At 41.5% G+C, this 22,940-nt stretch overlaps 2 pseudogenes; both read right to left on the bottom strand.

Annotated features, from left to right (window-relative positions):
- Positions 1–4,594: 4,594 nt before the first annotated feature.
- On the bottom strand, positions 4,595–5,511 carry LOC120864009 (annotated as a pseudogene).
- Positions 5,512–20,671: 15,160 nt separating this feature from the next.
- On the bottom strand, positions 20,672–22,321 carry LOC120864596 (annotated as a pseudogene).
- Between the last annotated feature and the right edge of the window lie 619 nt (positions 22,322–22,940).

Raw genomic sequence — 22,940 nt, 5'->3', positions numbered from 1 at the left:
TTGGTTCTATAATTTTATGTATGTCCTCTTCTCACAATTTCCCCCGGTTAAACTTGTGGTAAAACACCTCTCTTGATTGCCAAGCAGGAATGAAGATTTACCTGAATGACTTTACTAGGTAATGATGGACTCTTGTCGAGATGCAATGATACGTCTCCTAGATGTTGAGTAATGGAAGCTGAAGTTTTAAAAAGAGGAGATGGACTGAGTGAAGCACTAGGCCCCTGAGCAGGGCGGGGAGGAGTATCATTTCCAGGAGGAGGCACATGTGTGCTGATATTATTGAGAAAGTGCTGTTGAGTGAGGCTGTCACCGACAATTTTTAGTCTCTGTACCTTTGGAGGACCAATACCCAAAGCTCCTCATTAGTCAAACAATTTTATCATCATGCTGATGCCAGGCCAGTGCAAATCCTTAAAGACCAAGAAGATATGATGGAAGAATTTAGGGTGGTGGAGTCCCTGATGTTATGAGGCCAGGTATTCACCAGTCACTGTTCTACCTTTTTCTGTTCATATGTATTTTATATCCAGTGCAAATATGGACATACCATTCTTCTCTAATTGGACAACAGTTTTCTTTTTTTAGATACAACCAATGACATATCCATGTAATCAATACTATCAGTTATAATTGGTTATGGTTTATCATTGTAGATGTGAAACTCATGCATTCATTCATTCCAACCATATAAGAAGGAATGAAATTCTGACACATTACAGCATTACGCATTACAATCTTAAAAGCCTTATGCTATGTGAAATAAACCAAGCCAAAAAGGACAAATATTATATGATTTAAGTTGTGAGGTATCTAGAATAAGCAACTTCGTAAAGACAGAGAGTAGAATGGTGGTTGCAGAGGATAAGGATTGGTTTTTAAGAGAGCTGGACTATATTAAAAGTTGTTTATTTCTGTACTGAGTAATAAAAGCACATTGATATTTGTGCGGTGAGCAATGTCACATGTGGAGATATTTCACTGGAAGTTTACTTGCCCTGCGTTTTTCTTCACTATACTGAAAGAACAATTATAAATTTTCACTTTTTGAATCACTTGTTTTAGTAGCTTATTTTTAAAGTGCTTGAATTTCTCAGTCTTTCCCTTTTGGATTGTGCTATTCTTTCAAATACTTAACTTCTCTAAGGTCATAAAAATATCTTTGCATGTTATCTTCCAAAATTTTAATCACTTTGAATAGATATAAAATTTATCATTTCAAAAGTCGCTAATGGAAAAAAAGTAGAAATTTGACCATCAATCAAGTTTTGCCCTATTTCATATATCAGGCAAGATTAAAATTCCAAAGTTGACCTGGATGGATTTTAAAATATTTAAAATTAAATGTAAATTCCAATTAAGTCGGGGGCTTTGTTCTTTGGACTAACTGTGAAGAAACTGATGGAATATTTGTTTATTATGTTATAAATGGAATTTTGTTTACTACTCAAAATAAAATGGTTCTCCTTTTAAAAAAGAAAAAAATATTATTTCAGCCATTTAAAATGTACAATTCCATGGCATTAAGAACATCCACAATGTTGTGTGACCACTAATATTATCCATTTCCTGATCATTTTCATTACCCTGAACAGAAATTCTTTATGTATTAAATAATAACTGAGAAATTCCCTGGCATTCCAGGGATTAGGGAATTCCTGGCATTCTCACTGCTGTAACCAGGGTTCAATCCTGCAAGCCGTGACAAATGGCAAAAAACAAAAACAACAAAAAACCCCTGCAAATTCTGCATTTCATTCTTTTCTCAGAACTTTCAGAAGGAGCCCAACACTTTGACTTTTGCCCAGCGTAGCTGATTTCAGGCTTTTGACTTCCAAGACTGCAAAAGAAAACATTTGTGTTGTTTTAAGATACTAAACTTGTGATATGTGTTACAATGACAGTGAGTAAGTGAAAGTTGCTCAGTTATGTCTGACTCTGTGACCTCATGGACTGGAGCCCATCAGGCTCCTCTGTCCACAGAATTCTTCAGGCAAGAATCCTGGAGTGGGTTGCCATTTCCTTCTCGAGGGGATCTTCCCAACCCAGGGACTGAACCCAGATCTTCTGCATTGTAGGCAGATTCTTTATCAACTAAGCCACCAGGGAAGTCCATTACAGTGACAATAGGAAACTGACGCAGAACATGTCCCAATTCAGGCTGATAATAAAAACAATGTCTTTGGGGCATCTCCTGGGCAAGATTCTTTTTGCACTGCAAAAAGACCAAAGGAGAGGGAGAGAGTTTTATTTCTAGTTACTGTGTCTGAAAATATTAAATCTGTATGCAGGCCAAGAAGCAACAGTTAGAACTGGACATGGAACAGTAGACTGCTTCCAAATCAGGTAAGGAGTGTGTCAAGACTGTATTGTCACTCCGCTTATTTAACTTATATGCAAAGTACATCATGACAAACACTGGGCAGGAGGAAGCACAAGCTAGAATCAAGATTGCCAGGAAAAATATCAATAACCTCAGATATGCAGATGACACCACCCTTATGGGAGAAAGCAAAGAAGAACTGAAGACCCTCTTGATGAAAGTGAAAAAGGAAGGTGAAAAAGTAGGCTTAAAACTCAATATTCAGAAAACTAAGATCATGGCATCTGGCCCCATCACTTCATGGCAAATAGATGGGGAAACAGTCAAAACAGTGACAGATTTAATTTTGGGGGGGTCCAAAATCACTGCAGATGGTGACTGCAGCTATGAAATTAAAAGACACTTGCTCCTTGGAAGAAAAGTTATGACCAACCTAGACAGCTTATTAAAAAAGCAGAACCATTACTTTGTCAATAAAGGTCTGTCTAGTCAAAGCTATGTTTTTTCCAGTAGTCATATACAGATGTGAGTTGGACTATAAAGAAAGCTGAGCGTCGAAGAATTGATGCTTTTGAACTGTGGTGTTGGAGAAGACTTGAGAGTGCCTTGGACAGCAAGGAGATCCAACCAGTCCATCCTAAAGGAAATCATTCCTGAATATTCAATGGAAGAACTGATGTTGAAGCTGAAACCAGTACTTTGGCTACCTGATGTGAAGAGCCAACTCATTTGAAAAGACCCTGATACTGGGAAAGATTGAAAGTGGGAGGAGAAGGGGACAACAGAGCAAGAGATGGTTGGATGGCATCACTGACTCAATGGACATGAGTTTGAGTAAACTCCAGGAGTTGGTAATGGACAGGGGGGCCTGGAGTGTTGCAGTCCATGGTGTTGCAAAGAGTTGGACACGACTGAGCAACTGAACTGAATTGAACTGACTGTATCTGAAAGTGCTTCCCTGGTGGCTCAGCAGTAAAGAATCTGCCTGCAATGTAGGAGATGCAATGGATGCAGGAGATGTGGGTTTGATCCCTGGGTCAGGAAGATCCCCTGGAGACGGGAATGACAACCCACTCCAGTATTCTTCCCTGGGAAATCCCGTGCACAGAAGAGCCTGGTGGGCTACAGTCCACAGGGTCACAAAGATGGACACGATCAAGCAACTGAGCAGACACACGTTGTGTCTGAGATGTCTTTGCCCAGCTATGCAGGCCAAGAAGCAACAGTTAGAACTGGACATGGAACAGTAGACTGGTTCCAAATCAGGTAAGGAGTGTGTCAAGACTGTATTGTCACACCACTTATTTAACTTATATGCAAAGTACATCATGACAAACGCCATTGGTGACCATCAGGGGACCAGCCTTAAGAGGAAGGCAAGAAGAATGAAATGGAGTCCTGTGCTTTTGTGCCTAGACCTACCAGACCTTTGAAGTCACTGTTAGAAAAGATGATAATTGTTTTTTTCATTTGACCCTGTTGGAGTCAAGACTTTTACCTTGTTATTGATGAAGGCCAGCATTCTCACTGACAGAGTTGAAGTAATTAAAATCTTCCAAAAGTAAATATGATAATATCATTGTGCCAATTTTGTAGATGAGGAAGCTGAGCTTAGAAAGTTCAAGTAGACTGTCAAAAGTCACAGAGCTATTTAGTAGAAGTAGGATTCAAGTTAAGGTGGTCTGATTCCAAAATTCTTACCCCCCAAAAATATAAAAATGAGAACTTTCCTGGTCCAATGGCTAAGACTCTGCACTCCCAATGCAGGGGACCTGGGTTTTATCCCTGGTCAAGGAACTAGATCCCACACGCTGCAACTAAGACCCGGAGCGGCCAAATAAATAAATATTTTAAAATAAAGTAAAATGAAATTAAAAAAAGAGAAACCCTAGTTTTTTAATTAAAAAAAAATTCTCATCCTTAACCATTTGATCTCTCTGGTATTAAGTATTCAAGAAGTTGGTCAGACTTTCTGGATTTATTATTTCTCTCTCCCTTTTATATTCTAGGAAGTGAAAGTCAGTCAGTTGTGTCCAACTCTTTGCACCCCTGGAACTCTTTACAGCCCCATGGATTGTAGTCCACCTGGCTCCTCTGTCCATGGGATTCTCCAGGCAAGAATACTGAAGTGGGTTGCCATTTTCTTCTCCAGGGAATCTTCCTGACCCAGGGATTGAACCTGGATCTCCTTCACTGCAGGCAGATTCTGTACCATCTAAGCCACCAGGGAAGTGCTATATTCTAGGAATAGAAGTACAAAGCAACTGAACATCAATGGAACGATGATATTCTAGAGATGAATTTCTTCAAAGCCCCCATCATGTCCTTATTCCTCAGGCTACAGAGAAAGGGGTTCATCATAGGAGTGACCATAGTGTAACCACAGATACTATCGCACTCTTTCTGGAGGAATGAGTAGCTACAGAACTAAGGTGCACCCCAAAGCCTGTCTCGTAAAACAAGGAAACAACTATTAATTGTGACTCACAAGTAATAGAAAATGCCTTATATTTTCCACCAGTTGATGGGATTTTCAGGACAGAAAAGACAATTCGAGTATAAGAGACAATTAGAGACAATTATCCCAGAGAGAGGAATAACACCCAACAGGCTGATCCCACTAAATACCCAAGTATGTTATTGACGAGGATGTTGAGCATATGACCTAGTTCACAGAAAAAGTGGGGAATTTTCAGGTCTGTCCAAAAGGACAGCCGCAGGGCCATCGGAGTGTGGAGCAGGGTGTCGAGAACACTAATAGAGAAAGAGACCAAAGCCAGCAGCCCGCAGAGCTTGGGGTTCATGATGGTCTTGTACCTCAGTGGGTGACAGATGGCCATGAATTGATCATAAGCCATCATCACCAGCACTCCATTTTTCAGTCCAGCAAACATCTGGACAAAGCAGATTTGTAACTGTGTAACTGATGGATTTGCTCTGGGTCTGGATGTTCACCAGCATCTTAGGTATGGTTGTGGAGGTGAAACAGATGTCTACAAAGGACAAGTTGGAGAGGAAGAAGTACATGGGGGTGTGGAGGTGATGGCCAGGATGATGAGACGGTTACCCAGCACAGTGACCAAGTACATGGACAGGAACAGGCAGAAAAGGAAGGGCTGCAATTCTGGATCCCCTGACAGTCCCAGAGGGAGGAATTCTGAGGTACTGGAGAGGTTTCCAGGTTTCATGCTGTCAGTGGAGCTGATAGAAAGATGGAGACAAGAAAACAAAACTTCAGAGAGACTTCCTTAATTTTGTGTCTGTGGGGCTTTTTCCTGTAAGATTTATTGATTTGTGGCTGCATTGGGATCTTGTTGCTGCTCAAGCGCTTTCACTAGTTGTGTCAAGCTGTGGCTACTCTTCATTGTGGTGTGCAGGCTTCTTACTGAGTGGCTTTTCTTATCACGGGGCACAGGTTCTAGGGTGCTCAGGCTTTAGTAGTGGCACACAGTCTTAGTTGCTCCGAGGCATGTGGGATCTTCCTGGAGCAGGGATTGAACCCATGTCCCCGGTATTGGCAAGTGGATTCTTAAACACTGGACTACCAGGAAAGCCCCGTGTGTCTGTTTTGAAACCAAATCAATTACAGGACTTTTTTCCTGCTTCCTCCTCTCCCCTTTTCTCATTTTACATTCCCGCAAAAATATCCTAAGTTTTTATAGTCCATCTATTGTTTGTCAAGTAGGGGTATTTACTTGGAAGAACAGTCATGGAATGTTGTTTTCTCCCTTAAGATGCCTCTAAGCAGATCATTCCAGTATAAAATTAGGACTGCATTCTAGGGACCTCCATGATGGTCCAGTGGCTAACAATCTGTGCTCTCACTACAGGGGGCCCAGGTTCGATCCCTGGTCAGGGAACTAGATCCTGCGTGCTGCATCTAAGAGTTCACAAGCTACACTAAAGAACAAAAGATCCCACATGCCCCAACAAAGACCCAGCACAGCCAAATAAATATTTTTTAAAAGACTGTATGTACTCTAGAATACAGTTTGGGAAAATACTGTCTGTGGATGAAATTCTGCCTGCTGTTTGAAAGTGAAAGTTGCTCAGTGGTGTCCAACTCTTTGTGACCCTGTGGACTATATAGTCCATGGAATTCTCCAGGCCAGAATAGTGGAGTGGGTAGCTGTTCCCTTTTCCAGGGGATCTTCTCAACCCAGGGATTGAACCCAGGTCTCTGCACTGCTGGTGGATTCTTTACCAGCTGAGCCACCAGGGAAGACCAAGGATACTGAAGTGGGTAGCCTATCCCTTTTCCAGAGGAGCTTCCAGACTCAGGAATGGAACCAGGGTCTCCTGCATTGCAGGCGGATTCTTTACCTGTTGAGCTACCCAGGAAGTCTCATTTTATTTATTTTCAGTTCAGTTCAGTTCAGTCGCTCCGTTGTGTCTGATTCTTTGCGACCCCATGAATCGCAACATGCCAGGCTTCCCTGTCCATCACCATCTCCCGGAGTTCACTCAAACTCACGTCCATCGAGTAACAGTAAATAAAGGTTTATTGGAACACATCATTCGTTTATTTACTGTCCTTAGCAGCTTCCTTGTTACATCTGAGTTGACAATACTCATGTCAAAGACCATATGGCCCACAAAACCTAAAGCTAACTATTTGGCTCTCTCTTGAAAAAAATGTGCCTACCTCTAGTCTAGAATCTTGATTAAATTTAGGTTCAATTTTTGGCAAACATCCTTAAATATTTTCATGAGGAAGCACATGTCTGTTTGTCTTCTTATAACACTTTTCGCCTGGATCCATTAACTCACCATGAATTACTAAATGATGGTATTTTAATTCTTTTTTCAATTATTGGCTGAACTGCTTCCAATAAGTATTAGAGAAACTTCCTCTAAACAAATAGGTTGATTTCTCAAGAAATTGAGTTCTTATAACAAAAGCTGAATACATCTCGATTCTTGTGTTCACTTTGCTTTTCTCCCTTGGCCTAATGCCTAGAAGGGAACTTGAGAGTGAGACAGAGTGAAAAAGGAGAGATAGAGGAAGGAGGACATCCCAAGAATAATGTCTCAAGGCTGAGAAAGGAAGGATGTGCACAAATTCCCACTGGGAATCCTCTTAGTATAATGAAATAGAGGGAGGAAATCATTTAAATAAGTTATGGCATGGCTATGATATGCCATGTTATTGCAATACTATTTTAACATTATTTCATCCTACTTTATTTTTTGAATGTTCATCATATTAACTTTTTAATGTTCAAAATAAAAACATTTAAGTTAGTTCTACATGTACAAAGCTAACCTGAAAAAATATTAAAGGAGAAAAGCAATTTATACACAGCTAGAGTATGGCCACAGTTATGAAAATATATAAATGCCCCTTAAAATGAACAATTGTTTACTTTTATGATGTTTTATAATGTCAGATTTCAAGCATCTGGAAAAGTACAAAGAGTGACAATGAAGGGCTTAAACCTACCGGAGGGCTTCCTTGGTGGCTCAGCAGTAAAGAATGCCCGCAATGCAGGAGACTGCCTGCCATACAGGAGACATGGGTTCAATCCCTGGGTTGAAACTTCCAGGGAAGTTTCCCTGGAGAAGGAAATCACAACCCACTTCAGTATTCTTGCTTGGGAAATCCCATGGACAGAGGAGTCTGGTGGACTACAGTTCATGGGGTTTCAAGAGTTGGGCACGACTTAACGACTAAACCACACCACCATCACTACCAAACCTACCAGAAAACATCTAATTCAAATTCAAGTATTGTTTCATATTTCCTTCATTTTTTTACAGTATTTAAAATTTTTATTTGGCTGCACTGGGTCTTAGTTGCAGCATGGAGGATATTTTTAGCTGCAGCATGCAAACTTGCATGAAGCATGTGGGATTTAGTTCCCTGACCAGGAATCAAACCTGAGACCCATGTATTGGAAGGGTGGAGTCTTACCCATTGGGCCACGAGGGAAGTCCTGGCCCATTGATTTTAACATACACTCTCACATCAATGGGTATTTGGGTACGTTAAATTCTGTTTCCTAGAGTATTTATGGAGACACATCCATAAATAACAGTGTTAAACTCAGCACAGTGAATGCCCACCAAGTATTCTCTGGGAAGGGCAGGAGGGAAATAATAAGAAAGAGGACTTCCTGTGTATGTGTATGACTTACCTTTAAAATTTCCTATTTTAATATAATTTTATTTAACCCAATATATACAAAATGTTGTCTCAACATGAAACCAATATAAAAATTATTAGTGAGCTATTTTATATTATTTTTTCATAGAAAGAGTTCAAAATCTGGTGTATGTTTTATGGTTAGAGCACATCTCAATTTGGGTGCTAGATTTTCATCAGAAATATTTGACCTATATTTTTTATGATTTTTTTTTATGGAGAATAATTGCTTTACAATGTTGTGTTAGATTCTGCTGTACAGCAAAGTGAATCAGCCATGGATGTGTGCTCAGTCGCTTCAGTAGTGTCTGACTCTTTGTGACCCCATGGATTGTAGCCCGCCAGGCTCCTCTATCCATGGGATTCGCCAGGCAAGAATACTGGAGTGGGTTGCCAGGCCCACCTCCAGGGAATCTTCACAACCCAGGGATCAAACCAGTGTCTTCTGTGTCTTCTGCATTGAAGGCAGATTCTTTACTGCTGAGCCACCGGGGAAACCCCAATCAGCCGTACATATACATATATCCCCTCTCTCTTGAGCTTCCTAGACACAAACCCCCATTCCATCCCTCTAAGCCATCACATAGCACTGAGCTGAGCTCCCTGTGTTATACAGCAGCGTCCTTCTGGCTACCTATTTTACATATGATAATGAATGTTTCAGGACTTCCCTGGGGGCTCAGATAGCAAAGAATCTGCCTGCAATGGGGGAGACCTGGGTTCAATCCCTGGGTCGGGAAGATCCCCTGGAGGAGGAAACCCACTCCAGTATTCTTTTTTTTTTTAATTTATTTATTTTAATTGGAGGCTAATTACTTTACAATATTGGTTTTTGCCATACATTGACATGAGTCAGCCATGGGTGTACATGTGTCCCCCATCCTGAAACCCTTCCCACCTCCCTCCTCATCCCATCCCTCAGGGTCATCCCAGTGCACTGACCTTGAACACCCTAGCTCATGCATTGAACCTGGACTGGCGATCTATTTCACATAGGGTAATATATATGTTTCAGTGCTATTCTCTCAAATCATCCCACCCTTGCCTTCTCCCACAGAGTCCAAAAGTCTGTTCCTATACACCTGTGTCTCTTTTGCTGTCTCACATACAGGGTCATCGTTACCATCTTTATAAATTCCATATATATGCTTTAATATACTGTTATTGGTGTTTTTCTTTCTGACTTACTTCACTCTGTATAATAGACTACAGTTTAATCCACCTCATTAGAACTGCTTCAGATATGTTCTTTTTTAATAGCTGAGTAATATTCCATTGTGTATATGTACCACAGCTTTCTTATCCATTTGTCTGCTGATGGACACCTAGGTTGCTTCCATGTCCTAGCTATTGTAACCAGTGCTGCGATGAACATTGGGGTACATGTGTGTCTTTCAATTCTGGTGTGTATGCCCAGCAGTGGGATTGCTGGGTCATAAGGCAGTTCTATTTCCAGTTTTTTAAGGCATCTCCACACTGTTCTCCATGTGGCTGTACTAGTTTGCATTCCCACCAACAGTGTAACAGGGTTCCCTTTTCTCCACACCCTCTCCAGCATTTATTGTTTGTAGACTTTTTGATAGCAGCCATTCTGACTGGCGTGAGATGGTGCCTCATTGTGGTCTTGATTTGCATTTCTCTGATAATGAGTGATGTTAAGCATCTCTTCATGTGTTTGTTAGCCAACTGGATGTCTTCTTTGGAGAAATGTCTGTTTAGCTCTTTGGCCCAATTTTTATTCACTCCAGTATTCTTGCCTGTATAATTCCATGGACAGCAGAGCCTGGCAGGCTAGTCTGTGGGGTCACAAAGAGTCAGACATGACTGAGTGACTAACACACACACTCACACACAGTGTTTCAATGCTACTCTTTCACTTTGTCCCACCCTCTCCTTCCCCTGCTGTGTCCACAAGTCCCTTCTCTATATCTGTGGCTCTATCCTTGCCCTGCACAAGGTTCATTGGTAGTATTTTTCCAGATTCCATATATAGGCATTAATGTCTGGTATTCGTTTTTCTATTCTGATTCACTTCATCTATATTTAGATTTCCTACAATTTATAGTTGAAAAGGCAGGTTCATATATCCACATGCTCTAACACACATATGTTTTCCTGAAACTGCACTGAGACCCTGCTCGCTCTGAAAGCTCGTAGCTCCCAGCTTCTGTCCGGGCAGTTTTCTTCTGAGCATCTAGCATGATCTGTAATGATGTCTGCCTTCGACGCAACTTTTAAAAGGTGACTGAAGCAAATAAGGCAAAAGGTTTGCATTAATTCTGGAAGGTGGTGGCATGGCTATTTATTTTACTGCTCACTGTGCTGTTTTCACGGTTTAAAATATTTTGTAATGTTTCACTTGGAGGTTTTCAAATAACGGCTAGAAAAGTAGACCAGTGGGTCTCAACCTCCTTGCCCAGAGTTATCACAAGTAGGAGATCAGGACAAGACTTGAATTCTCTAAGAATGAAATCTGGAACAAGGAATGGGAAAATCAAAAAGCCGAACTCACCCCACTCCAGGCCCACTCACTACCAAAAAAATTGGTAGAGAATTATAGAACATGTGCCAGATTTCTGAAGGGGATCATTCATGCTCAGGTGGGTCTCTGGGATTTAGGAGATCAGAGCCAGAAATGATGAAAGCTGAAGGTAAACTGGATGAAAGTGGGAGGATAAATATACCAATGTCAAAAACTTGTCATTTTACTTATAATTCCATTGAACTACTTATCTTACCTCTTGGATTTCCTCCAGATAGACTGGTTAAAAAAATAAACTTGGGCTCCCCTTGTGGTCCAGTGGTGAAGAATCCACTTGCCGATGTAGGAGACAGGGGTTTGACCCCTGATCAGGGAAGACCCCACATACTGCAGAGCAACTAAGCCCATGTGGCACAACTATAGAGACCAGGAGCTGCAACTATTAGTGCCTACATGTCACGACGATTGAAGCCTTCTCACCGTAGAGCCTATGCTCAGCAACAAGAGAAACCACCACAATGAGAAGCCAGAACATTGAAACTAGAGAATAGCCCCCTCTCCTGTAAGAACTAGAGAAAAGCTCCCACACCAACAAATACCCAGCACAGTTCAGTTGCTCAGTTGTGTCCTACTCTTTGCGACCCCATGAATTGCAGCACGCCAGGCCTCCCTGTCCATCACCAACTCCCGGAGTTCACTCAAACTCATGTCCATCGAGTCGGTGATGCCATCCAGTCATCTCATCTGTCATCCCCTTCTCCTCCTGCCCCTAATCCCTCCCAGCATCAGAGTCTTTCCCAATGAGTCAACTCTTCGCATGAGGTGGACAAAGTACTGGAGTTTCAGCTTCAGCATCATTCCTTCCAAAGGACACCCAGGACTGATCTCCTTTAGGATGGACTGGTTGGATCTCCGTGCAGTCCAAGAGACTCTCAAGAGTCTTCTCCAACACCACAGTTCAGAAGTATCAATTCTTCAGTACTCAGCTTTCTTCACAGTCCAACTCTAGCCTTGACTAGACAGACCTTAGTCGGCAAAGTATTGTCTCTGCTTTTGAATATGCTGTCTAGGTTAGTCATAACTTTCCTTCCAAGGAGTAAGCATCTTTTAATTTCATGGCTACAGTCACAATTTGCAGTGATTTTGGAGCCCTCCAAAATAAAGTCTGACACTGTTTCCACTGTTTCCCCATCTATTTCCCATGAAGTGATGGGACCAGATGCCATGATCTTAATTTTCTGAATGTTGAGTTTTAAGCCAATTTTTTCACTCTCCTCTTTCACTTTCATCAAGAGGCTTTTTAGTTCCTCTTCACTTTCTGCCATAAGGGTGGTGTCATCTGCATATCTGAGGTTATTGATATTTCTTCCCGCAATCTTGATTCCAGCTTGTGTTTCATCCAGCCCAGTGTTTCTCATGATGTACTCTGCATAGAAGTTAAATAAGCAGAGTGACAATATACAGCCTTGACATACTCCTTCTCCTATTTGGAAGCAGTCTGTTGTTCCATGTCCAGTTCTAACTGTTGCTTCCTGACCTGCATATAGGTTTCTCAAGAGGCAGGTCAGGTGGTCTGGTATTCCCATCTCTCTCAGAATTTTCCACAGTTTATTGTGATCCACACAGTCAAAGGCTTTGGCATAGTCAATAAAGCAGAAATAGATGTTTTTCTGGAACTCTCTTGCTTTTTTGATGATCCAGTGGATGTTGGCAATTTGATCTCTGGTTCCTCTGCCTTTTCTAAAACCAGCTTGAATATCTGGAAAATCATGGTTCACGTATTGCTGAAGCCTGGCTTGGAGAATTTTGAGCATTACTTTACTAGCATGTGAGATGAGTGCAATTGTGTGGTAGTTTGAGCATTCTTTGGCATTGGAATGAAAACTGACCTTTTCCAGTCCTGTGGCCCTGCTGAGTTTTCCAAATTTGCTGGCATATTGAGTGCAGCACTTTCACAGCATCATCTTTCAGGATTTGAAATAGCTCAACTGGAATTCCATCACCTCCACTAGCTTTGTTCATAGTGATGCTTTCTAAGGCCCACTTGACTTCACATTCCAGGATGTCTGGCTCTAGATGAGTGATCACACCATTGTGATTATCTGGGTCGTGAAGATCTTTTTTGTACAGTTCTTCTGTGTATTCTTGCCACCTCTTCTTAATATCTTCTGCTTCTGTTAGGTTCATACCACTTCTGTCCTTTATCAAGCCCATCTTTGCATGAAATGTTTCCTTGGTATCTCTAATTGTCTTGAAGAGATCTCTAGTCTTTCCCATTCTGTTGTTTTCCTCTGTTTCTTTGCATTGATCGCTGAAGAAGGCTTTCTTATCTCTCCTTGATATTCTTTGGAACTCTGCATTCAGATGCTTATATCTTTCCTTTTCTGCTTAGCTTTTCACTTCTTTTCACAGCTATTTGTAAGGCCTCCTCAGACAGCCATTTTGCTTTTTTGCATTTCTTTTCCATGGGGATGGTCTTGATCCCTGTCTCCTGTACAATGTCACGAACCTCATTCCATAGTTCATCAGGCACTCTGTCTATCAGATCTAGTCCCTTAAATCTGTGTCTCACTTCCACTGTATAATCATAAGAGATTTGATTTAGGTCATACCTGAATTGTCTAGTGGTTTTCCCTACTTTCTTCAATTTAAGTCTGAATTTGGCAATAAGGGGTTCATGATCTGAGCCACAGTCAGCTCCCAGTCTTGTTTTTGCTGAGTGTACAGAGCTTCTCCATCTTTGGCTGCAAAGAATATAATCAATCTGATTTCGGTGTTGACCATCTGGTGATGTCCATGTGTAGAGTCTTCTCTTGTGTTGTTGACCCAGCACAGCCAAAAATAAATAAATAAAATTGTTTTTAAAAAAAACTCTTCAATTTCTCACTGCATTTATTGGGCACTTCAGATTACCTTCAATGTACTCATCTACCTTTCCTCTGGATATTGAAGGATGGAGATGGAAGATCTGCCCCCACAAAGGGTAGATGGCCCAAGTAAGGCAACTGGCTCCAGGCCAAGAGGGATCATCCCAGAAGGAGAATTAAGTGTGCTATTTTCTGAGCTGAGTAGTGCTGTTCACAGGTGAACCGTTTATCGTCTCTGTGGCCCAGGGGATTATGGGGGGGGGCTCAATTTTCAAAGCTCCTCATTAGGCAAGTGTGCACCATCATTTCTTCCCTAAGGCAGTTCAAATCCTTAAGGAGCACAGATCTTAGAAGACAGAACTCCTGCATAGCTGACTTCCTGACCCTGAGAGGACAGACAGGTATATGTCATTTTCTCCCCACATTTCCTCTCACCTCCAGGCCTTCTCATTCTTGAATCTTGGGTCTAACCTGAAGGGAACTGATGGGCTTCTCCTTAGACTAATTCCCAGCCTTCTCTGAGCCAAAATCACTAAAGGACTAGAGAACCAGAGTGGCTTAGTCCCCACAGGGACAGAGACTCAGTGATGGAGAAAATGTGCCATGGGATCTTTACAAAGTCACAAGAAAATCTTCTGCTTTCTTAATTAAAGTCTCTGCATGAATGTGGTTAGTATCATTGTAGGAAAGAAGTAGCAAGGTTGGTTCAAATGATTAAGAATCTGCCTGTCAATGCAGGGGACACAGGTTCAATCGTGGTCTGGGAAGATCCCACATGCCACGGAGCAACTAAGCCCATGAGCCAAAACTACTGAGTCTGCACTCTAGAGCCCAGATGCTGCAACTACTGAAGCCTGTGCGCCTAGAGTCTATATTCCACAACAAGAGAAGCCACCACAGTGAGGAGCCTGCACTCCACAATGAAGAGTAGCCCCTGCTTGCTGCAACTAGAGAAAGCCCACACACAGCAATGAAGACAAAAGAAAGTAGCAAGGAAACAAATTTACTAGTTATTTAAGCAGGCTTTTCAAGGTTGCCTGAAAAATAGGCATAAGCTAGCAATCTTAAAAAAAAAATCACAGTGGCTCTTCCCTGGTGGTCCAGTGGTTAACATTACATGATTCCAATGCAGAGGGCTCAGATTCAATCCCTATTCAGGGAACTAAGAACCCACATGCTGCAAGGAAGGGTCAAAAAAAAGTCACAAGAAAAAGCACTAATTGTGAAGGAAGTGACCAATAAACTGACTGCATTAATACTGGGAAACTGTCAGGGATAAGATGATGCTGTGAAAATGCTGCACTCAATATGCCAGCAAATTTGGAAAACTCAGCAGTGGCTACAGGACTGGAAAAGGTCAGTTTTCACTCCAACCCCAAAGAAAGGCAATGCCAAAGAATGCTCAAACTACCACACAATTGCACTCATCTCACATGCTAGCAAAGCAATGCTCAAAATTCTCCAAGCCAGATTTCAACAGTACGTGAACTGAGAACTTCCAGATGGTCAAGCTGGATGTAGAAAAAGTAGAGGAACCAGAGATCAAATTGCCAACATCTGTTGGATCATAGAAAAAGCAAGAGAATTCTAGAAAAACTACTTCTGCTTCATTGACTATACTAAAGCCTTTGACTGTGTGGAATCAAGAATTGATGCTTTTGAACTGTGGTACTGGAGAAGACTCTTGAGGGTCCCTTGCACAGCAAGGAGATCACACCAATCAATCCTTAAGAAAATCAGTCCTGAATAGTCATTGGAAGGACGGATCCTGCAGCTGAAGTTCCAATACTGTGGCCACCTGATGTGAAGAACTGCTCATTGGAAGAGACCCTCTTGCTGGGAAATATTGAAGGCAGGAGGAGAAGGGGATGACAGAGGAGATGGTTGGATGGCATCACCAATTCAATGGACATGAATTTGAGCAATCTCCAGGAGTTGGTGATGGACAGGAAAGCCTGGCTTGCTGCAGTCCATGGAGTTGCAAAGAGTCGGACATGACTGAGTGACTGAACTGAACTGAGGGATATGTGTGTTAGTTGCTCAGTTGTGTCTGACTCTTTGTGACCCCATACTGGAGCCCATGAGGCTCCTCTGTCCCTGGAATTCTCCAGGCAAAAATACTGGCTTCTGCTGCTGCTAAGTCACTTCAGTCGGGTCCGACTCTGCGTGACCCCACAGACAGGAGCCCACCAGGCTCCTCTGTCCACAGGATTCTTCAGGCAATAATACTGGAGTGGGTTGCCATTTCCTTCTCCAGGGGATCTTCCTGACCCAGGGGCTGAACCCAAGTCTCTTGCGTCTCCTGCATTGGCAGGTGGATTCTTTACCATTGCATCATCTGGGAAGTCCTTCTCTAAGTGTAAAAGTTGTTCAATATAAAAGTTTTTAAAATTAAGAAAAACCAAAATATGGCCCTACATACTCATCAAAATGGTCCAAACAAAAGAGACAATGTGAAATATTGGCAAGAGAGCAGGAATGAAATTTGGTGCAGCTATTTTGGAAAACTGCATGGTAGTTATGAAATAAATATTACCATCAGTTCAGTTCAGTCACTCAGTTGCGTCCAGCTCCTTGCCATACCTATTCCTTAATACATAGCCACAAAAATACGTAGTTGTGAATCAAAAGACAACTATTTATAAAATATCCCAGCTATAAACAGACAAAATGTCCAAAACAGTTGAATGATACAGTGTACAAATTCATTCTATGGAAAACTATGCAACAGTGAAAATAAACTCTGGCTAGATACACCAGCAAAAATGTATCTCAAAAAATGTAATGCTGAGCAGAAGCCAGGCACAAATGACAACATGTGATATCAGGCACAAGAGTACACGTAACTTAAGTCAATTAATTGTGCACTTTGAATGAGTGAAATTTTTGGTACATGAATTATATCTCAACAAAGTTGTTTTTAAAATACATGTTTCTAGGGGATTCCCTGGCCATCCAGTGATTAGGACTCTATCTTCACTGCCAGGGCCTGGTTTCTTGTTCTTTTTTCAGCGCCTGGTTTTGATCTATGGTAAAGAACTCCTGCAAGCTGCACAGTGCAGTCAACAAACAAACAAACAAATACAAATGAACTTACTTAGAAAACACAAACAGACTCAGACATAGAAAACAAACTCATGGCTACCGAATGGGAAAAAGGGGTGAGGAAGGAATAAATCAGTTCAGTTCAGTTCAGTCGCTCAGTCGTGTCCGACTCTTTGCGACCCCATGAATCGCAGCACGCCAGGCCTCCCTGTCCATCACCAACTCCTGAAGTTCACTCAGACTCATGTCCATCGAGTCAGTGATGCCATCCAGCCATCTCATCCTCTGACGGTCCCCTTCTCCTCCTGCCCCCAATCCCTCCCAGCATCAGAGTCTTTTCCAATGAGTCAACACTTCACACAAGGTGGCCAAAGTACTGGAGTTTCAGCTTTAGCATCGTTCCTTCCAAAGAAATCCCAGGGCTGATCTCCTTCAGAATGGACTGGTTGGGTCTCCTTGCAGTTCAAGGGACTCTCAAGAGTCTTCTCCAACACCACAGTTCAAAAGCATCAATGCTTCGGGGCTCAGCCTTCTTCACAGTCCAACTCTCACATCCATACATGACCACAGGAAAAACCATAGCCTTGACTAGACGGATCTTAGTTGGCAAAGTAATGTCTCTGCTTTTGAATATGCTATCTAGGTTGGTCATAACTTTTCTTCCAAGGAGTAAACGTCTTTTAATTTCATGGCTGCAGTCATCATCTGCAGTGATTTTGGAGCCCCCCCCCAAATAAAGTCTGACACTGTTTCCACTGTTTCCCCATCTATTTCCCATGAAGTGATGGGACCGGATGCCATGATCTTCATTTTCTGAATGTTGAGTTTTAAGCCAACTTTTTCACTCTCCTCTTTCACTTTCATCAAGAGGCTTTTTAGTTCCTCTTCACTTTCTGCCATAAGGGTGGTGTCATCTGCATATCTGAGGTTATATAAACAATAAGGTCCTACTGTATAGTACAGGGAACTATATTTAATATTCAATATCCTGTAATAAACTCACTGGAAAAGACCTTGATGTTGAGAAAGACTGAGGGCAGGAGGAGAAGGGGACAGAGGAGATGGTTGGATGGCATCACTGACTCAATGGACATGGGTTTGGGTAGACTCCAGGAGTTGGCAATGGACAGGGAGGCCTGGCGTGCTGCAGTTCATGGGGTTGCAAAGAGGTGGACATGACTGAGTGACTGAACTGAATAAACCATAATGGAAAGAAATATGAAAAAGAATATGTATATGTACATGTATATGTATATGTGTGTGTGTATAAATATATATATATATATATACTTCCTTGTTGGATCAGTAGTAAAGAATCCACCTGCCAATGCAGGAGACTCGGGTTCAATCCCTTGATTGGGAAGATTCCCTGGAGAAGGAAATGCCAACCCACTCCAGTATTCTTGCTTGGGAAAGCCCAAGAACAGAGAAGCCTGGTGGGCTACAGTCAGACATGCAAAGAGTCAGATGTGACTTAGCGACTGAACAACAACATACATATATGTAATGCTGAGTCACTTTGCTGAACACCCGAAACAACACTGTAATCAACTGTACTTCAATTTTAAAAGAGTTAAAAATACATGATTCCATAGAGTACCTACATTCTGATGGCAGGAATCAGAGTGATTAGTAGTGCTCATAATATTCTGTATCTTGATCAGAGCTTGCAATAGTTAATACTGAGGTATTCTGCTGTTGTTCAGTCACTAAGTTGTGTCTGACTCTGTGACGCCATGGACTGCAGTACACCAGGATGCCAGGCCTCCCTGTCCCAGAGGTGTTTTACCTTGTAAAGATTCATGCATTTGTTCATTCTCGTATATGTTAAATGTATAAACAAAATGTGTTGTTAAAAGTTCATAATTCCAAGGAGAATTGAACCACCTGCAGTCTTCATGGGAAGACTCACTACAGACCTTGTTCAGGACGTGATAGGAGACAAGAAATGTAGAGGTACACAGGTGATTTGTAAGCACAACTTAAAAGCTTTATCTAATAGGCAAACATCTATTAAAGGGCTTCCTCAGTGATTCATATGGTAAATAATCCACCCGCAATCTTGGAGACCTAGGTTCGATCCCTGGGTTGGGAAGATCTCCTAGAGAAGAGAATGGCTACTATTCTAGTATTCTTGCCTGGAGAATCTCATGGACAGAGGAGCCTGGTGGACTACAGTCCATGGGTTTGCAAAGAGTTGGACATAACTGAGTGACTAAGCATGCACGCAAATATCTATCAAACCTATATCCCCATATAAATAGTTTTTCAATTTTGTTATACTGCAGATGGTGACTGCAGCCATGAAATTAAAAGATGCTTACTCCTTGGAAGAAAAGTTATGACCAACCTAGATAGCATATTCAAAAGCAGAGACATTACTTTGCCGACTAAGGTCCATCTAGTCAAGGCTATGGTTTTTCCTGTGGTCATGTATGGATGTGAGAGTTGGACTGTGAAGAAAGCTGAGCACCGAAGAATTGATGTTTATGAACTGTGGTGTTGGAGAAGACTCTTGAGAGTCCCTTGGACTGCAGGGAGATCCAACCAGTCCATTCTAAAAGAGGTCAGCCCTGGGATTTCTTTGGAAGGAATGATGCTAAAGCTGAAACTCCAGTACTTTGGCCACCTCATGTGAAGAGTTGACTCACTGGAAAAGACTCTGATGCTGGCAGGGATTGGGGGCAGGAAGAAAAGGGGATGACAGAGGATGAGACGGCTGGATGGCATCACCGACTCGATGGACATGAGTCTGAGTGAACTCCAGGAGTCGGTGATGCACAGGGAGGCCTGGCGTGCTGCGATTCATGGGGTCGCAAAGAGTCGGACACGACTGAGTGACTGAACTGAACCAAACCATATGTAAAAGTTATTTTTAAAAACTGACCATCTGTGGACTATATTGGTTAGTGATTACTGCTAACTGGGAGAAAGAAAAAAAAAAAAAAAACTCCCTACCATCACCACTACCATAGAGTCCATAGGGTTGCAAAGAGTTGGACATGACTGAAATAACCTAGCACACATCACCAACACCACTACCGTCACCACACACACACACACACACACACACACACACAGAAAACAAAAGAACAAATACACAGAAAACATGGTGGCTTAAAACATTAGGTTTTTATTTTTCTCAAGTAACAAGTCTTGAAGATATTAAAACATTTTCTTTCAGCATTACTACATTCTTCTAAGGGACAATGAATGAATAAAAAATTTCTCACAATCATTGCATAACTTAGGCTTCTCCCATATACGCATTATTCAGAGGCTTTTTCACATTATTCAAAACCAGTTCTTTCCACTTAGCATTTTGTTGTATGTCTTAAAGATTGAGAGTTCCCTGAAATCTACTTTACATGGATGTCATCAAAAGGGACTTATTGAGCATGAGTTCTCTCATGACACTGAAAGGGTAAGGATTTACTGAAACTGAGCCCACAGATCTTGCAAGTATAGGGTTTTTCTCCAGTATGTATTCTTTTGTGCACAGTGAGATTACACTTTACACTGAAGGATTTTCCAAATTGATTACACTCATAGGGTTTCTCCCCTGTGTGAGTTCTCAAGTGTACTGTAAGGGAAACATGCCTGCTAAAAGCTTTTCCACATTCACTGCAGTTAAAAGGTTTCTTGCCCCTGGTATGGATTTTCATATGCCTCCCATGAGATAAGAGACCACGGAAGGTTTTCCCACATTCCGTACATTCATACTTCATTTTCATGTGAATTTTCTTATGTAACATGAGGAAAGATTTCACTCTGAAGGCTCTTCCACACTGATTACATGTAAAGGGTTTTTATCCAGTGTGAATGCTCGCATGTTCTTTAAGGCATGAGCGATCCCTGAAGGCTTTCCCACAGTCATTGCACTTACAGGGTTTCTCTCCAATATGAATTTTCTTATGTGTGGTAAGGTTGGAGCTCAGCCTGAAAGCTTTCCCACATTGATTACACTTGTAAGGTTTCTCTCCAGTATGTATCCTCATGTGTGTCTTAAGAGATGCCTCACTCTTTAGGGCTTTACCACAGAGGCTACATCCAGTGACTGTCTCTCCAGTGTGGATTCTCTTATGTTTTTTAAAGTATAGGAGAACACTATAGGTTCTTCCACAATCATTGCACTTATAGGGTTTCTCTCCAGTATGTCTTGTCTGGTGTATGGTAAGCCTAGAGTTTCTGCTGAAGGTTTTGTTGCATTGATTACATTGGTAGGGTTTTTCTCCTGAATGAGTCCTTGCATGCTGTCTGAGAAGTGAGCTACCTCAGAAGGTTTTTCCACAGTCATGGCACACATAGGGCTTCTCTCCAGTATGAATTCTCTTATGACGCGCAAGGTAAGAGCTTGAGCTGAAAGATTTCCCGCACTGATCACACTTGAATGGTTTTTCTCCAGTGTGGGTTCTCATGTGCAACTTAATGGACCCATGGCTCTGTAATACTTTACCACACAGACTACACTCAAAAGGTTTCTCTCTAATGTGAGTTTTCTCATGCTTCTTAAGAAGTGAGATTGAATTTAAGACTTTCCTGCAGTCACTGCATTCATAGGATCCCTCTCCTGTACGTTTTCTCTTGTGGCTGGCTAAGTTAGAGCTCCTGATGAAGGAATTTTCATCTGTTTCACAGTTGTATGATTTCTTCTGAGGAAGAATTCTCTCGTGTGACTTAAGATGTGAAGATTCACCAAGGGCTTCTGCAGAGTCAGGGTACTGATGGAGTTTCTTGCCTGGGTAAATTCTCTTGTTCTGAATAATGCTAGATTTCACACTCAAGGTTTCAACAACTTCTCTGCATTGAATGGTATTGCCTCCAAGAGTTTGTTCCTAATGATTAAAATACGAATTATGATCATGAGATTTATCATGTTCATGACTGAGACTCTCCCTCGGCATAAATTCTGACATGTCTAACAAGCACTTCATTAGCATGAGAGTTTCATATTTTCTCAGTGAATATGCACAGTTTCTGACTGAATTTATTAGCTTGAATAGGCAGATTGCTATACCAGATAGATCCCACTAAAGTTTCTCCAACAAATTTAAGATAAAATTGCCTTAGGGTGAATGATATCTTAAACATTTAATATCTAATTCCATTGTGCAAATATTTACATTAAGGATTCTCTGAAACCATTTTTGGAGCTAAGTTATGAGTTTCCTTCAAATGAAAACTTAACAGTAGCTTCTGCTTTCTGTTGGTGAAATAAGTGTGATATCACATGGATTACCCTGTAGTCTAGCAGTCCCCAACCTTTTTGGCACCAGAGACTGGTTTTTGTGGAAGACAATTTTTCCATGGATGGGGGCGGGGATGGTTTTGGGATGTTTCAAGTGCATTATATTTATTATGCTGCCACTGATCTGACAGGGGGCAGAGTTCAGGTGGCAACGTGAGCAATGGGGTCATCCATCACTTACCTCCTGCTGTGCGGACTGGTAGCAGTCCATGGCCCAGGGATTGGGGAACCCTGCTCTAGTTCTTTTTTATCTTATAGAATTCTGGACTTCTAAGGTGAGGACAAGAAATTATCCCATGTGAATCTTACCTTCTGGCCTTTGAGTGTATATTTCTCCAAAATATCTTGTTCTTGCTGTGGTCGTTCAGTTTTAAGGAGAATCATCTCATCTGAACAAAGTAGGGATGAGTTTTGGAAAAGACATGGTGACCATATATTGACAATAACAGGTGATGCCCAACCCCAATCTGAAACAAATGGGAAATGTAACCTCATGTTCCTATATAAAATGGTGGAATGTATAGCACAGGGAACTCTATTCAGTACTCTCTGATGACCTGTTTGCAAATAGAAACTAAGAGTGGATGTATCTATAATTGACTGACTTTGCTGTACAGCAGAAACTAACACAGCACTGTAAATTAACTACTACACCAACAAAAATTAATTAAATAAAATTGTGGGATGATGACCAAAATAGTAAGCCCCATGTGGATTTCTCTTCAAATATTGATCCTAGACTTAGGAAGACAATATGAAAGAAAAATCCATTTACGGTGAAACTGAGGACATTTACATGGTTTAGGATTTCACGTAATTTACTAAGGAAT

Source organism: Oryx dammah, unplaced genomic scaffold, assembly GCF_014754425.2.
Source record: "Oryx dammah isolate SB20612 unplaced genomic scaffold, SCBI_Odam_1.1 HiC_scaffold_5, whole genome shotgun sequence".
Lineage (NCBI taxonomy): Eukaryota > Metazoa > Chordata > Mammalia > Artiodactyla > Bovidae > Oryx > Oryx dammah.
Note: the sequence above shows the minus strand (reverse complement) of the source record. Positions and strands in the feature narration are given on the sequence as shown.